This window comes from Triturus cristatus, chromosome 2_2 (assembly GCF_964204655.1).
Source record: "Triturus cristatus chromosome 2_2, aTriCri1.1, whole genome shotgun sequence".
Lineage (NCBI taxonomy): Eukaryota > Metazoa > Chordata > Amphibia > Caudata > Salamandridae > Triturus > Triturus cristatus.
Genome location: NC_140582.1, coordinates 321,894,923 through 321,912,638, shown reverse-complemented (window position 1 = coordinate 321,912,638; position 17,716 = coordinate 321,894,923). Strand labels below are relative to the sequence as shown.

General features: G+C 44.2%; 1 protein-coding gene across 2 annotated transcripts in view; it reads right to left on the bottom strand.

The window, feature by feature from the left end:
• The window catches only part of LEF1 (lymphoid enhancer binding factor 1), a 233,642-nt gene that overhangs the window by 118,504 nt on the left and 97,422 nt on the right, over positions 1 to 17,716 (bottom strand). The window lies entirely within an intron of this gene.

Genomic DNA, 17,716 nt, shown 5'->3' with positions numbered 1-17,716 from the left:
AGTAACTGAGCAAGCCCAAATCTCTACAAAATAGTTTGAGACTTTCTCCCTACGAACTTCTGGAAACAGGGGCAAAGAGATTCATTACACTGTACAGTTTCCAAAGTATTGGCTAAAATATTGCCCGTTTTACCAGCAATTCTGAAGACAAACTATTGAAATATTGCAATAATTTAAGATCGGGCAGGAGCACTATTTCTCAGAAACAGCATTTCCTCTGCAGTATGTGCCTACAAAAACACAGCGCTTTTGTACTTTAGGTGCTAGCCCTAAGCTTGGTCTTACTGTATTCATGTCTGAACTAGTCTCAGGACTAGAGCGACCCACCCATACTTGCTAATCCTCAGATCTGGTGCTGACAACCGGCTTAAATTAAGCACTGCTTTCTGTAGAACGTCAAAAACTTTTAAATTAGCGAGTACGGGGCTTTTTGATCCCAGGTAAAACCAGTGTTTAGCTGCTCACTCGCAGCAAGACATTGGAAGGCCACCTCTGATCAAAACCAATCCCATGAAATCAATAGTAATGTCTTTGTTTTCAGCTACAGCACTTGTTCTTAGCAAGGCAGGGCCTTTTCACTGGGCCCTGTAGACAGGGCCATATCAATGCTCAAATTACATGTGTAAATGGCTTGATTTCGGTGTGCAAATTCACTTTTTGCAATTACGAGACGTGAATTTGAAGGAGTAAATCTATTTACATACACATGTTAGGGGGGCAAATCTGCTCCCACGGAAGGAGAGTGAGCGTTCCAGGCGGGCATGCCCTGAAAAGTTTGTATAGATCCAGAAACTCAAAAGCCTGTCGGTATTTACAAACATTTTTCTCTTCATCCCCAAACCAAAACGGGGGGAATTTTACTCATACCAAAGTCAAGAAGAGGAAATCGGTTTCCAGAGTGAAAATGGGCAGGTAGCATTGCTAAAACTGGTGCTCTGAAGCTGAAGGGGTGTTGCCCAAGAGAAAAATATTCTTCCCATGGTAAAGCAAAAACAGCATGTGATAATCGACTTTGTTAAGCATTTATACAGGTGTAATTGTACACCAAGTACTACTGACATGTAACCGATTACACTTGTGAGTACTTGCAGAAAGCTGAGACGGCCACCCTGACATCTAAACAATAGGAAATTAAACTAACTCCACCGCCAACAAACCACTGCGGCAAAGGTCACCGAGAAGCCAAGAGATGCACAAGGCACCCACATTCAGAGAGCGCTTCAGGACCCTACAGATGGCGGGAGTGCGCAACACCAATGACGCTTCCCAGGCGGATTCCTGGAATGTTTTGACATTTAATACCAGTTGTAAACCTACCCTCATATGTGGGTGGACACCTATTGTTTCGTAAATTGGGACCAATGTCCTCAAAACCCTTAGTGCATTCCATTCACTTCTAGCTGTGAGCACTGAGCCATTGGGAGATTACAAGTCCTACCTCACTATAAACAAGCATTGGCATAGCCAATAGGTCTCGCCTTTGGGACCTTATAAGTGTTTAGCCATGCAACTAAATACTTATAAGATCCCATAAGCAAGACCTATTGGCTATGCCGTGCGGCCGCGAAAGTAAAAGTGATCGCGATCGAACATCAAAGAGGCCGTGTGGCCGCGAAAGTGAAAGTAATCGCGGTCAAGCGCGGCGCGCGCGCCCGCGCACATGAACTGTAGCTCTAGGCTGGCCTGGTAGCACTTTTTGGAGCCCTCTCAATAAGTCTTGCCAGACCAGCGCATGCACTGGGTCAGGGGAGACCTAAAAACTACTGTGCAAACCAAGAAGTGCGACGGCGAACAACCATGTAGATAGAAAGATGCATGTTGTAAGTGCATGAACAGACAGGCAGCACAACAGATACCCAGGCAGAAAGATATCGGGGCATATCAACAAGCCGGTGATACAAAATTATCGCCGCTTTTGCGGCCGTTTTCAGGCAAAAAGCGGCGATAATTTTATCGCCTAATTAGCAAGCTAACGCGTGAAAACATGCGTTAGCGTAGGAATTCCTAACGCCCAGCTTTGCATCTCTAATGAGATGCAAAGTAGGCGTTCCTGACCTGACATGACAGGAGAAATGTCGCTAAGCGACATTTCTCCTATCATCAAGCCCCACGCTATGAAGCATAGCGGCAAGAAAAGTAACGATAACCCCTGTTATCGCTACTTTCCTTACGCCTGCTTCAGGACTGACTTAGCCATGATATCCTATGGAAGGTGGATATCATGGCTCTAAGTTTGTGAGTCCCTATCATCAAGCTAACGCCACATTGCGTGAGATTATCGCTGGGTTTCCAGCGATAATCTCATGTTAGGCAGTTAGCGTGAGGATTTTTATCGCTTTTGAGATAAGCGTTGGCAATTGCACGCTATCTCAGCGATAAAAATCCACGCTAGCCGGCGATAATTATCCTAGCGCTAAATGCGCTTAGCGATAATTATCGACGGTTGTTGCTGATATGCCCCATAGAGAGAAAAAAGTTAGTTATATAGACAGACAATATTTCTAGGAAGAGCGACAAACAGTTAAAAGGATAAAATGGCATAAACATTGATAGATAGCTAAACAGACAGGCAGGCAGGCAGACAGGCAGGCAGACAGACAGACAGACAGATAGACACGTTATGGTGCTAAAATACGCGTATTCTACACTGATATATTATATTCGGAATAGAGAGATAAACGTGTTCAATAGACGGATGAAAGATTGAAAAAAGCGGAGAGCCCTGTCCTGATCAGTGCCATGTTTAACGGAAGTTACACGGCCCGAGGGCTACGAAGGAGAGATGCGCTGGCGCCATGCCCTCGCGCTGGGAGTATAGTGTATAGAGCACAAAGTGATCCATCTTCACCCAACTTCATTTAGATGAGAGTCATGAAAATATGACTGCGAGGCATAAAGAGTGCAGATAATTCAATGCAAAGCCCGGGTACTCCCGCTCGCTTTCCAAGGCCCAGGACTTAAAGGATCAATCCAACAGTTGCGTTTCGCCGGGATCGGCGGCCCCCAGCATCCTTTACTGTGCGTGACCTTTCCACTGTCTTGTGTAACAGAAAGAAAAAGCAATTACAACCGAGTAAGTGAACTGGTTGCAGCCCACAGGGGCCGCATCCCCGATCAATGGCTGCAATCCGTCCTAGAAGAAAGAACCCTCAAAGGCCCGCAGCTGACATGAACCAGACTGACCTGACCTCTGACCCCCTCTGTGTTCGCCAAGCGTTTGATGTGCGGCCAGCGGTAATTACAGCAGCGAGCCCCCGCCCGCTGACAGCGGCCGCAGAGCCCGGCACAGCAGCCCCCGGGTGGGCGGGGCCTGCGGCCTCGCGCGCAGCAGCTTCCGCGCGAGACAATACTTATCAACAAGGAGGCATTTCAAGGTGGCCAACTTTGCAATGTCGCTTCGCATGACGCTTTGTGCTTTCGAGGCAGCAGCTGATCTCGACTGTCCTGTCACTCAGGCCGCTGTCTTAAGACATAGGTTGGCCTGCACGTTAAATGTATCGAATGTGATAACAGTGTCTGTATCTCAGTTCCACATCCCCTCCCACTTCAGACGTAGCCTTGCCTCCTGCTGCCGCAAGCCTTGCAGATTCAAAGGTACGTAGGGAGTAATTTTCAGGTAGAAAGTGCTAAAAATGATGGATTTGACTCCCAAGAAGGTAGGCAGTTCACTGGAGGATGCTGGCAGCACCACCTCCATCTCTAGGTGTGGCCCAGCAGGTAAATTCTATCAGAAACTGTGGCCCCATGGCATGTGTTTTTTCACACTACCCTTTGCCATAAGCCAAATTCTGTGCTGTTGGATAAACACTTTATGAAATGATACCTCTGGTTCCGTTTTTGCCAAGATTAGGAGCATATGGGCCAGGCTAAACGGTGCTAAGAAAACTGCACTGGAACTTGACATAGACTGGCCATTCCCCCAGGGGCCAGATTATATTCTCATAGTCTACACACCAAAATGTAGCGCAGAGAAAATGTTATGGGCTTTATAAGAAGCAGCTGCGCACTGCAGTCTCAATTCTCCTACTTAACCAAATTGTTTGATGATAAACAAAGTATGTTCTCTCTCTGTGACTTTGTTCCTTTATCTGCCAGTATGTGACAACCTTGAAAGTGGCTCAGTGCAGGAATGTAGACCAAGGACAGGTGCCCATGACAGGTCCCCAACAGAGTTATCATTCTTACACAGTTATATTTATTTCATTAATTTATGGCAAAATGAGTGTAGTAGACATAACATGACCACCTGTTATACAATTGTCCCGTGGCAGCTGGTAATTCTAGCAGAGGGGGCTGCAGGAGGACAAACACGCACACATGCACACTCACTCACGCCCATGAATTCACAGGCACACACACATGCACAGCACGCACTCGCATACACAGTCATACATACACACATGCATGCACGCACTATACATTATAAAACATAACACTTACCTGCTGCAGCGTCTTGGGAAAGGAGGGAAGCCCCGTTGGCTGCAGGAAGGTTGGGACTCCTGCCGCCTCTCATTGGCTGACCTTAGGTCAACCAACGGGAGGAGGCAGCAGTCCATACTCATCAGAGAGTGAGATTGGGTCAAAGAGAGTTGCTGACCCCACCCCAGTCTGTGACGAGGTGTTAGTGATAGGCACTGAAGCTCCCAGGTCTGAGGCTATCAGTGAGGCTCAACATGTGGAGTTGGACCCAAGGCGGTTTGCCAGGCTGAGGAGGTCATGCCAACCGGGCTGTGACATCTTCAACCCAGCAAAGTCCAGCTCAGGCATCCAGGTGTCTGCGCATGTAGCATATGTATAGCGCCTGACATGAACAAGAAGAGTCTCTGCCAGGCTGACCTTTGCTTAGGGTGACAGGCACTCTTTGGGTTGGGGAAAAAGTGTGGGGGCAGGGCCCCTCCAGCCCTTTAGGTCTGGCCGCTGCTGCATTTGGCCCTCTTTGATGAAACACCACAACATTCTATTTTCTATCAGTTCTGTTGTTTTTATTGTATTATAATTACAGTAATACCGTGTGAAAATACCAAACTTTCAAAACATCTGAATGGTAAGAACACAGATTACAAAGTTTTTTTTTACATAGCAAAGATGTATTTTCAGTTTCTACATCCAGTAAACTTATATTTATTACTCAGATTAACTAGGCATCTCAGACTATTTCTGCCTTACACCATTGAGAGTGATGTAGTGTGAATCTCGACTCATAACAGATTATCTTGGCTAAAGGTTTCACTTTTGTTTTTCAGTTGAAAGAGCAAGCCGAGTTTATTGATAATAAAGTAAACAAAAAAGCGGTGGGTGGGATGCCTGCATCAATCTCAGCAACTGGTAATTTACTTAGGTTGCATACCAGTTCATCATTACCTTGCATACCAGGCCACCTCAGATTAAATCCAGCCACATGTAAATCAACCACAACCCAGTCCCAGCAGGAGCAGCCCCGCTGAACCACTTAAGCCAGGTCCCCCCTGAACCAAAATAAAAGTAACCTAAGAGAGGTTTCTGGGCTTTGCACGTTGGTTCTCTCAGCCCTGTTAAATAAGAGATGCTGGCAGCTGATGAAGACACTTCTTCACCTGGATGTTGTGGTCAGGCTTTGTCAGATCAAGAGACAAGTGTGACATCTGGTATGATCCAATTTTTAGGCACCATTTCTGCTGAATTCTATTTGTTTCCCTCAATTTGTCAATATTTAATATATTGAAGCACCTTCATAATGGAGTCAAAGTTTGAAAACTTACCCAGATGTGTAGGACGTTCTTGCTCTTTTGCATCTACTCCAAACATGAACCTAAAGTGTAACAATGCTCATTGGGAAAGCTATAGCTTTCAATTGCTGCTAAATTACCCTTGTTTAAGTCTGGCTTGACACTGCAGCTGTGTGTTCTATATTATTGTTACCAATCCTTCAATACAGCCATTGTTTGGCCTTTGGCTTCACTCAAATCAGCTTCCTGTCTTCCCCATGCCATTATCTGTTTGGAACATCATTCCGTATCCAGTGGAGCGCTTGCAATGCACAAGGGATTATTTTACATCTCAAAAGTACACTGAACAATCACACATACATTTATTTATCTAAAAAAATGCATTCTAGGAAGAAAGCAATCTTCTTTTTTTCTCGCTTCAGCAGTCCTTTTTAGGTCGAGCCTAGAACAGCGCATGCGCTGTTGCTCGAATTTTTGTAAGGGGATTTTCAAAGTGCTGCAGCCGCTGGCCTAACGCCTGCGTGCATGTGCGCGTGAACGCGCGCAGCCGCCATATGTCTCCTCACGGTACTGTACTTCATGAAGGCGTTTTTGCTATAATCGGGCACCGGCGCTTTACTTTTAGTGTTAAAAATAAAGCGCCGGTGCCGCGATTATAGCGAAAGTAAAGAAATAGATGCTTGTTTCTATTTCTTTACCTTTGGTATAATCGCGGCACCGGCGCTTTACTTTTAATGTTAAAAATAAAGCGCCGGTGCCGCGAGTATAGCAAAAGTAAAGAAATAGATGCTTGTTTCTATTTCCTTACCTTTGGTATAATCGTGGCACCGGCGCTTTACTTTTAATGTTAAAAATAAAGCGCTGGTGCCGCGATTATAGCCAAAGTAAAGAAACAGAAACAAGCATCTATTTCTTTACAAAGAACAAGCATTGGCATAGCCAATAGGCCTCGCTTTTGGGACCTTATAAGTATTTATTTTTGCAGCACAATTTCTTTGGTGCAACATCAACTGTTGCATGGCTAAACACTTACAAGGTCCCAAAGGCGAGACCTATTGGCTATGCCAGTGCTTGTATTATTTTTTTGCTGGGCTCAGAAAACACACCAGACCTACTGGCCTTGACAATATTAGTTGCAATTATAGGCGCTCATATTTTCCCCCTTAAAACATTGTTTCAAATACATTCTGTGAGTAAACAGCGTTAGCAATAGCTGAGCAGGGTTTCAGTCTGAGCTGGTGCAGTGATGTTTAAAATACCATTGTCTTAAAATAACACCAGCGTTAAACCCTCCTAATTAGGGTACCGTCTCACCTTTTGAAGCATCCCCAAAGAATGCAAACAGTGACATCATCTGTGGGGGAATGCGGCCCGGGAGGGTGGCAGTGGAAGAGGTAGAGATGAGGTCACTCCAACTCCTACTTCCTGGTCCCACCCTTCCTGGATGAGCTCTCCTGCAGTACGGAGTTACCTGCCCCATGGCTCCCACTAGTAGAAACTAGACATGTTGCTGATCATGTTTATAAAGTTGTGGTCCGACCACCTCACTACCTCAGCGTGAAAGTCCAATTACTTTATTACGTTATGTGTTTTTTTTACCTTCATCACTTTTTGTTTAGACAAGTAGGTCGGTCAGGCCACAGAGGGAACCGAGACGCTTTATAATAAAATTGTGATGACGCAACAGGATTTACTGAACGTAACAAATGACCACAAACAAAAATACTTCTGCAGCCTTCAATTCGCCCTATGGGAGAGGAAGCAAACTTGGCAAAAGCAAGGGCAAGAAGTAAAATAAGTCAAACAGATAAGAATTCCTCTATGCAGTGTAAAAGTAAAAATCAATCGCAACGTCAAACTTAAACATTTACAAAAGGGAAGAACGTGCCTTGAAACAAGCAGTGCAGCCTGTCATCCCATAGAGCCCACATTCAGCAAATAAACAGAGGGAGGAAGGATTAAGACATCTTATCTATCATCTTGGTCAACATTTATAGCGTGCTTACTACCTCCTGGAACGAAGGCGCTAGTCTCCCCTACTTGGTGTGTTTTCGCAGACTCCATTTCTGAAAGGGTGTCACATCGTAGACATCACCCATGGGAGAGGGTGTGAGGGTGCTCCCTAACATGGCTGGCCTACTAAGAAATCTCCTCTGTTTATTTTAATAATAATGCTTCATGCAGTTGAGTGGGCAGAGTCTACACTCAGTCAATAATCGCAATTATAGTAGAAATGCACCTTTCTATTTTCCCTGAACACTTCACCAGAGACGAGCAGAATGAATATATCAAAATGAGGGGAACATCTGCAGAAATATTGCACAAACACACATTTCCATTACTGATGTGGTACTTTTACACCTGGTAAGTACCATACACTGTAGTAGTGGTAATTCTGGGTGTATTATTACCACATTGGTTTGCCTACACAACTTCTAATGACCCCTCAGACAAAACTCCTAACATACATCCTACAGACCCAAAATACTACATGCAGCTAGGTGGCTTTAACTGCACCCAACAGCACAACCCACCACACACATATACCTTTGTGGGGCAATGGCCATTCATGCAAAACTAGAAGATGTATAGAGTATTTAGTAGAGCTGCTTGTATTACCATCAAACACCAAGAACATTCACTTACAGTGGATTGAAAATGATATTCAACAACAAAGGAACATAACCATTCACATTAAATAGCATACGTATCTCCACAAGCCGAATCCGAGGCTTGTCCTCCACAAACCTTATATCTTTGATCGCTCTCTAGAGTAATTTTAAAGAAATTAATCTCTCATAGACTAGACCTATTGGCTTTGCCAATCCTTGTTAAGTTAGTAGTGACAGACATGGCCAATGCCGTTACATGCATGAAGAACGTTTTTTTGAAAGTTTATTAGGTAACAAATAGGGTGGATATAAATTGGGATAAACCGGATCCCAGCTGAGTATATTAATGTATACTGAACTATAAATCAAGACTCAACAGGAAAACATTCAGTGTTGGTCAGATAAATGCTGCCACGGACTTACTATGCAGAAGTTTACAAAGATAGCAATTTACCTTTCCACGTAAAAGGATATAAAATAAATTAATCTGGACGAGTACAACTTAGAGTGCGCAGGGAACATTAAACCATGCTGATGTGTGTCCTTCCTTCTCGTGTAGTACGCACATAAAGCAAAAGGATGTTGGAGTAAATAAACAGATGCTGAGACCCTTTAGCTGTAATGCCATTGTGCTTAACATGCCAAGTACGTTATGTTACATCACTTCACCTGTCAAGTTCAGCACTCACTTCAAGTGCGCTTTTGGTGGCAACTAGACACCGGAAAGTACACCATCTATATTCTGGGCAATAAGAACATTCTATTTCAATTTTCATCTAAGCAGAAAGTGGCCTTTCATATTCCAAAGGTCTTCGAGGAGGCTATTCCACTGGTTCATTACTTGAATAGAGAAAGAGCAAGCACTGCTTTTAGAAATTGCTGAGCTGGTAACACACAGCATGAGTGGAGCCCAACACTCAGGGGCCGATTCCGATCCGGGTCTGAAGGGCACCAAACGCGATCCGGCCGGAAAAACTACGAGCCGTACGCTTGTTTTCCGGCCGACTCGTACAGCTGTACGAGCGAGCAAGTACGATGCGAGCTACGTGAGATTCACCGACCGAGTCGTTTCCGGGTCCGAACCGCTCGTACGTCTCGGTCGGAAGCTTACCGTGGCGTGCAATGGATGCGATCTACAACCGAGCCAGTACGATGCACGCGTCGGACAGCCTGTGCGAGCCGGAGTGTCCGGCTCGTAAAAGCTCCCGGAGTCAGACTTCGGGGGTCCCTGTCAGACCCCCTGACACCCGCAGCCCTACGACTCGGACACAGGGGGAGGCCTAAGGGTCTCCCCAACACAGGCATGTACGGTGCGGATAGCACTGACGCGTACCCGCTGTAGGGGGTGCACTTGTTCGGGACGTACCCATTCAGTCAATGGGAGCGCAAGTACACGTCGTACAACTGGCTCCCATTGACTTCTATGGGAGTCCGACCGAACTGAGTCCGACAGCATACGTGCGCATCGCACTCACTCAGTCGGACTGTAGGGGTCCGGCTCGGTCGGAAAACACTCCGGATCCGACTCGGTCGGAGTGCTTTCCGACCCGGATCAGAATCGGCCCCCCAATGTTGGACATTTGACTTCAGCTTGGACAGAACCAACAACCTTACTTTATTGATAGCAATGCAAGCTATGCCCAACAACTTAAAGCTTACATGTTGGCACAAAGGCCATCACAGAAGGGAGGCAAGGCCATGAGGGGCATGATACCTGGGGCAAAGGCTAAGAGTGTCAAGTACTTATAATGCTGAAATTGTGAGAACAAGGGTACTAAAATCAAAACTAACCATATTTGTTCAGCAAGTAAAGGTAGAAGACTATGTAAGGACCACTTTCAGATAAAAGATCCCAATTTAAATGTGGTATAAAAGTGTGGTATTAAAGCGAGTTTAGGAATCTCGGCACTTTCATTGTCAAACATCTTACTGATCTAGGAAAACCAGTGAGATAGGCATATCTCTGTCAGCAGGGCGGTCATGGCAAATGCGGAAGACAGCGATTTCCGTAAAGAACAATCCAACAAAGAAATGAGCCATAACCCGTTTCCTGGACAAAGGTGCTTTATTTCAATTGGCGCAGGCAAACACGTGACAGAGGCACCTGACGCCTTTCAGCAGTTGCTTTTTCCAAAGGTGTATCCTCTTAAGTGCAATGTCCCAGATGTACCTGATCACATACCACACCATTAGCCATGCTACAAGTCCTATAATACATTCTGATGAGACAGAGAACAATCCATATGTGATCTCCGTAATGTTATTAATCTTCTGCCTCTCAATCTTAATATCAGCCGGTAAGTATGGTCCAATAAGGGGGGGGGACTGGTGTACTTTTGTTGCACGTTATTGCCCCTCAATATCCATTAGCGCTGGGTCCAGGACCTGCCAAGCAAATGCATCAGCCTTTCTCGGCACCCTTTCTCAAGTCCCGCCACACAATTGCCGGCAATCCTCAGACTTGTGGCCAGACGGGCGGGTCATGCCCCCCTTATTTAATTCAGAAAAAAGATGCTGTCGTCGGGGGCCCCCAACCCTGCAGGGCGGTCATGGCAAATGCGGAAGACAGCGATACCCGTAATGAACAATCCAACAAAGAAATGCGCCATAACCCGGTTCCTGGACAAAGGTGCTTTATTTCAATTGGCGCAGGCAAACACGTGACAGAGGCACCTGACGCGTTTCAGCAGTTGCTTTTTTCAAAGGTGTATTCTCTTAAGTGCAATGTCCCAGATGTACCTGATCCCATACCACACTATTAGCCATACTACAAGTCCCATAATAAATTCTGATGAGACAGAGAACAATCCATATATGATCTCCGTGATGTTACTAATCTTCTGCCTCTCAATCTTAATATCAGCCGGTAAGTATGGTCCAATGAGGGTCTTTTTTTAGGTTTTAGGGTAGGTATGGGTTTTTGGGTGGGAAGGGCTTTTTTAGGGTTTAGGGTGGGTATGCGTTTTTGGGTGGCAAGGTCATTTTTAGGTTTAAGGGTGGGTATGGGTTTTAGAGGGTGGCAAGGGCATTTTTAGAATTTAGGGTAGATTAGAGTTTTTGGGTGGCTGGGGCATTTTTAGGGTTTACGGTGGGTATGGGATTTTAGGTGGCAAGGGGATTTTTAGGGTTTAGTGTGGTTATGGGTTTGCAGTGGCAAGTGCATTTTTAGGGTTAAAGGTGTGTATGGGTTTTAGAGGGTGGCAAGGGCATTTTTAGGATTTAAGGAATATAAGAGTTTTTGGGTGGCAGGGGCATTTTTAGGGTTTAAGGTGGGTATGGGATTTTAGTTGGCAAGGGGTTTTTAGGGTTTAGTTTGGTTATGGGTTTGCAGTAGCAAGTGCATTTTTAGGGTTTAGGGTGGGTATGGGGTTTTTGATAGGTATGGCTTTTTGGGTGAGCTTACTATATATATTTTACACTCATAAACATTTCTAAAGCACTCACAATGTCATCAGTGATGTCATTTGAGATTTCATCAGTGATGTCAATGACCAAGTTAAGAGTGATGTAACATGTGAGGTAATAAGCAGTGCATTGCGGGAGCATATGTTATAGTTAGCTCAGGTTAACTATAACTGCTGAAATTCACTGATTTTGTACAAGTGAATTCGATATATATATATATATATATATACATATATATATCATGCTCCGGCCTGGATTCCTTTTAGCAAGAGGCACTCGAATGCTGACACGGGCCCCAAGCACAGCCCGCCTCTCAGGAATGGAAGCGTTTCCTTTCTGATACCTTTCACAGCTTCACAAAACCCTAGCCTGACGCGTTTCGAAATTATTTCTTTTTCAAAGGCTTGTAGTGCAGAGAAGAACCACGCACACCACCTCACTGCTGCTCGGCATTTCCTTTTATTGCGCGCCCCCTATGGGCTGCTTTGCATAAGTCTGCGCATTTAATGCTGGGAGTTGCAGTTCAGGTAAGGTACGTGCAATATTCTGCTGAATGTTTAAGACTCACGGTTGAACCTCAGTCAGGAAACGCATCGGCCGAAACGCGTCATGACAGGCAGTTGAAAGAACAAAATAAATTCAATTTTGCCACCAAGGGGAGTTCGCGTCGTTCCTGTTGGAATGATTGTTTGCAGCATATATATATACACAAACACATAAAAAGGCATTATACTCGCCCACCAGCTAAATACTTACTTTTTTGTTGTAAAGGCATGTGTGGTAAAGACGTTCTTTGTAAAGGTATGCATGGTAAAGACATGGTTGTTGTAATGACTGCGTTGTTAAGGCATGCGTTGTAATAGCATGCCTGGTTCCGTCATCCAACCAGATGTATGGCAATGTAGTAGTGTCGATTTAGGGACTAATTAAAATATTTACGTACCCGATTGATGCGCCGGTAGTTGCTGTAATGGCTTTTGTGTAGTGGCAGGCTTATATAGTACTATGCAAAGTTGTAATGTACAAACTTATCAATGCTTATTCAAAATATTCGATAGGTCACAATATGGCCATCTGATATGATATTACGCCCCCACTAACTCAATCAATGTTAATGTTTTAATCTCCGCATTTCGTGAATTTGGCAGCACTTTCTACCATTAGAGATCAACACCCACCGAAGCTGGAACCCCTCGGCTTTTAAATATTCTGCCATGCCTTTGGTAGAGGCACGGTTGGCATGCAATGGATCTGTGGGGCCATGATTCTCTATTTGTATCTTTAAAAACACATCAGGCCTGTTAAAAAAGTGAAAAATAATCATAGAAGAAACAAGTTTTGTAGGGAAGTAGACAACCGGTTGTGACAAGCAGGGCTTGGAAGCAATAGATTTTCTCATGACTAGAGTTGAAACACATACAGAAACAGCCAACTGGGATATCATGCAGCCTGCCCTGCTGTCTGTACAGCACAACATTTCTGTTTCCACATCAGAAATTAATGCAATATTTAGCAACCCTCCCCAGGGCTGGGGGGCTGTGAGTTCAGGAGAACCCAATTAAGGAAGATAGGAGAGGGAATTTTATCCATATGGCACTCCAGGCGACACACAAAGGGGCGACCCTAATCCTATAAAGTCTGCCCCATAGTAACATTTTCATCGAAAATCTACATAGGAAACTCCCAGAAGGAATAATACGATGGAATTAAAAATGCATTTTCTCATGTGTAGTTGAAGACTACCGAGGTTAAAGGGATTTAGGGTTTTAAGGGCTCAAAGACAGCTGGGTGCAGTAAGAACACTATTGCTTCTTTACTGGATCAATATTGTCAATTAAAGGTCTGAGGCAAAAAGAGCAAGGAAATACAGTTCTATATAGCGCAAAAGAGGTCAATTAAAGTTGCTTGCAGAAGACGCTAACAAGCAATGGGATTCCCCCTTGGTTCTGGATATTGAGTGGGTTATTGTGTACAAGCCAAACACATCGGTTGTGGGTAAATAGAAAAGAAACACCATTTTAGTGCTTTGTGTTCTTTCTGTAATGACGAGGTTAAGGTTGTTTCTCCGCTAAAATGTCTGTCGAGAGATCTACTCTCTCAAGATTGCGAATTTTCCGGCCAGCAGGTTTAAAGTGCTTTTAGCATGCGTTGTTGCCTTGAAGAATTACAGAACTAGTGGGTTGGTGGAGACTAAAACATTTTGGTGAAAAAGTGCCCTTTGAGAACGCAGGCTAGTAACTCCATGTGGCTCTTCAAGTCTTTGTTACATAAGGTAGTATTGATGGGCAGAGTGAATCACGGAGAGGGCATGGATACAATTTGCACCCTCGAACAGAGAAGGATTAACACACTCAGTGGTGCGAAAACAATTTTCAGAGTGGTGGTGCTGAAATCAAAGTTACATCACTGAAGTCACAGGGATTGTGAAACATCCAAGCGTTTTGCAAAGTACATGTGTAGCAAATGTATTCAACAGGAGGGTAGTACTATGCAAAGTTGTAATGTACAAACTTATCAATGCTTACTCAAAATATTCCATAGGTCACAATATGGCCATCTGATATGATATTACGCCCCTCACTAACCTAATCAATGTTAATGTTTTAGTATGGGTAAGGGTGTAGTATGTAGCTGGTGATGCTTTTTGGAGAACACCGTTGCAAATATATTTTGAAAGCATAGAATGGTAGTGCGGTTTCACTTACTGACTGCACCATCTCCATTGAAATGGGGATTACATTTGCTCAAAGATACAGTTTTGCTGATTTAAAAGTGTGTAAACGATAAAGTGTGCAAATAGGGTTTCAGGAACTAAGTATGTCTTCAATTTTTTCCATCATATTAAAATCTTTGTTTCAGTCACACTTCAGAACTACACAAAAAAGTGCTTCTTGTGTGTTTTCCAAATGGCTGATATATTCTGAACCCTGTGTACAGTTCATTTACTTCCATTTGAATGTTATTTGTGCGTTAGAAAAAAGTGACAACTTACAACCGTTCTTTTAACACTACCTGTATCCTGCAGGTTTGCAACATAATTCACTTTACAAAACCACTTCTCTCTGCAGTCAGAGAAAGAAAACACCAATCTCCACATTAAAAGAATAAACAGCCATTTGCCAGAAGATATTGCTTGACATTTGACCTCTGTCTTTGAAACACAACAGATGTTCCCAGATAAAAAGAATGTTATGCAACATAACTAAAAAAGAGGGGGGAAAGCCTATGGTGCAGCTAGCGGAGTCATTCGTAGGGGGCGTGCATCAAGCATGCACACACCCATGCTATGAGCGAGCTCTTTGTTTTCTTTTTGTTTACACATCCATGTTGGATCAGTGAACAAAAAGAAGAAAACATAGGTTAAGGGTGGAGAGAAGCAACACAGTGGAGGTGAAATCACACAAGGCAGAGGTGGGGAAGCAATAGGTGGATGTGGAAGCAACATGGGTGACAGAAGCAACATGGGCGGCGCAGGGAGGGAAGAAAATGGAGAGAGAGGAACTGGAAGTGGGGCAAGCAAGGTGATGAGAGAGAGAAAAACGTGGAGCTGGCGGAAAAAGCAAATGGGCAAAAATCAATGCAGGGGGAGAGGCATATCAAGGAAGGGGGAATCACAGGGGCAGAGTAAGACCAACACAAGTGCAGCAGAGGGAGGAAGTACATAAAGAAGACAGCTAAAATCTCATGCACTCTTGTAGTGTGCTTACAAAGAAAGAAATAATTAGCACCTGAAAAGTGAACAGTGGAAGGACAGTACTAATTTCTCCTTGCTCCAGGGAGGGGCAAATGCATCAAGAGGAAGTAAAGCCCACAGAAGCTAACGAATAAGAAGCAAGCAAATCATAGTGGCAATGGTAAGCAATGGTGAGTACTAAGCACAATGTAAGCTGCCAATAAGTCTTCCAACAGACAGTGCAAGCACTGTCTAGTAAGCGAGACCTAAAAAGGGCCAGAGTGGCACAGCAGGAATGGTACGCTGGGAATCCCCATGCAAGACATTCATCTGGATGGAATGAAAGGCCGGGTAATACAGACAACTGCATGTAGCTCTATTTAAAATGGTAAATTTGAGGTCCTAATATGAAACCTGGATGTGACCTCTCGAAGACACACAGAAACACACACACACATATGTACACACACCGAGTAGGACAGAGATTTGTCTCTACACAAGAACGGGACGCCACACACAAGTTAATCCTTAAGGCATTGCTATTCTCCCGAACTATAGTAGAACCTGTCAGAACTTCCAACATAGCAGCAAAGGTTTTGGCATTACACCTCTACCGCGGGTTCTGTAGTGTCTCTTTCTGCTGACAAGTGATTGCCATATTAGTGAAAAATGGTTTTGTCTGCAACATATGCCGAATAATTTAGCCCTCCACACACTCCAATGGAAACAGTTGTGGGATGGCAGAATGATACACTAACTAGCTGATAGCATGAGGTCAAGGAGAAAACTCCCACTGGGTGGAGCCAACATTATTTCCATATATATTTTTAGAGAACTGGCAAGACTGCTGCGCCATGAAGCCAGCACTCAAATGATCCTCTCCTGACCCTGCCTCCCTCTTCCCAACTCCGTCGCACAGCCCGACAATGCTCCTCACCCTCCATTCACATGTTGAACTCCCTCGCTCTAGTCCCTTCTAGCCACTGGAACGACTTTTAACCTGGAAGAAACTGTATTTTTATTCCCAAATTTAGAGGTATATTGGCAGTTCCATCTACATTGACTTCTCACCAGGATTTCAAACAGTCAAACGCATGGTGCTTCTCCAAACTGGAGAGCGCTTATGTTTGTGTGGTGACAGTAGAAGAACATGAAAGAACCAGACTACGGTGTGTGTTTGACCTCTCTGCATGGGCACCTGGGTATTCTACCAAAATACAGTGTTTTCGAGTATACTTAACCCCTTCTGTGCCACGCCCTTTCCCCCTCCTGTGCCGGGCGTTTTATTAGTGGGTGGGGTTCATGACGAGATAGTCTCGTCATGGGCACAGCGCGACCGTGCTCCATGACGAGACTATCTCGTCATGGGCACTGAAGAGGTTAAGCACACATCTATCAACCTTTACGAGGTCAATGTCTTCTAGTACTTTGATGTGGAGTTAAGAATCTTGAGTCCATAGTTACGTATATACACACTTCAATTCATATTACTGTGGTAGTCAATATGTTAGCTAGGATATTTTTGTTGGATTCTATTTTTGTGCCTGACTGACAGACATCTGGGTGCTTGTGCATGTTGTCTGTGTGCATAGGTGCTTGCATGTATATTGCCAATTGAGTGTGTGGCTGTGGATGTTCTGTGCATGCATAAAAGTCTGTATTGGTCTTGCTTTGTTTACATCAGTGCGTTTGACCCTTCTTGATATTGGCCTCTATTTGTGCACTATACAAAATTGAAACCCATTGGCTCTGTAGCTGCTTGGGCTGACTGATGCCTAATGGGACAGGCTGTGCCTAGTTATGCCTGTCATGTTCTCCTCTGGATACTTAGTGGCACTTGAAAAATAATAGCTTGTTTAGTGTACTTTTGTCTTTGCTGAGCCCTGCGACAGGTGTTACGATTACCTGATTTAATGGTACTCAGTTTATTTATTTTGGGAGGATGAAAGTTGCGTTCACCAGACAGAGAACCTTAGGTAGGTTTACGTAACTTTTTTTTGCCTGCAATGTACCCAGTGAAAGAAGCAAGGCTTGCTTAGTATTGCGTGTGTGCTCCATAGTGATGCATTCTAGTAGCTTGAGATGTATTAATACTCTGCATTTTACGTCCTCGGCATTGCCAGTAATTATAGTCATTTACATAGGAGATGGCTTAGGCGCTCAACAGGAAGCATTATTTTAACACTGCTGGAAGATGCAAAATACTGCGCATTTTAAAATACCACCCATCTCATAAGTGAAATTCACTAGCTGCCAAAAAATACACTGCTGGATTAAAACCAGCGGTAAGTGCATTACTATCAGTTTGACCACAGCAATAA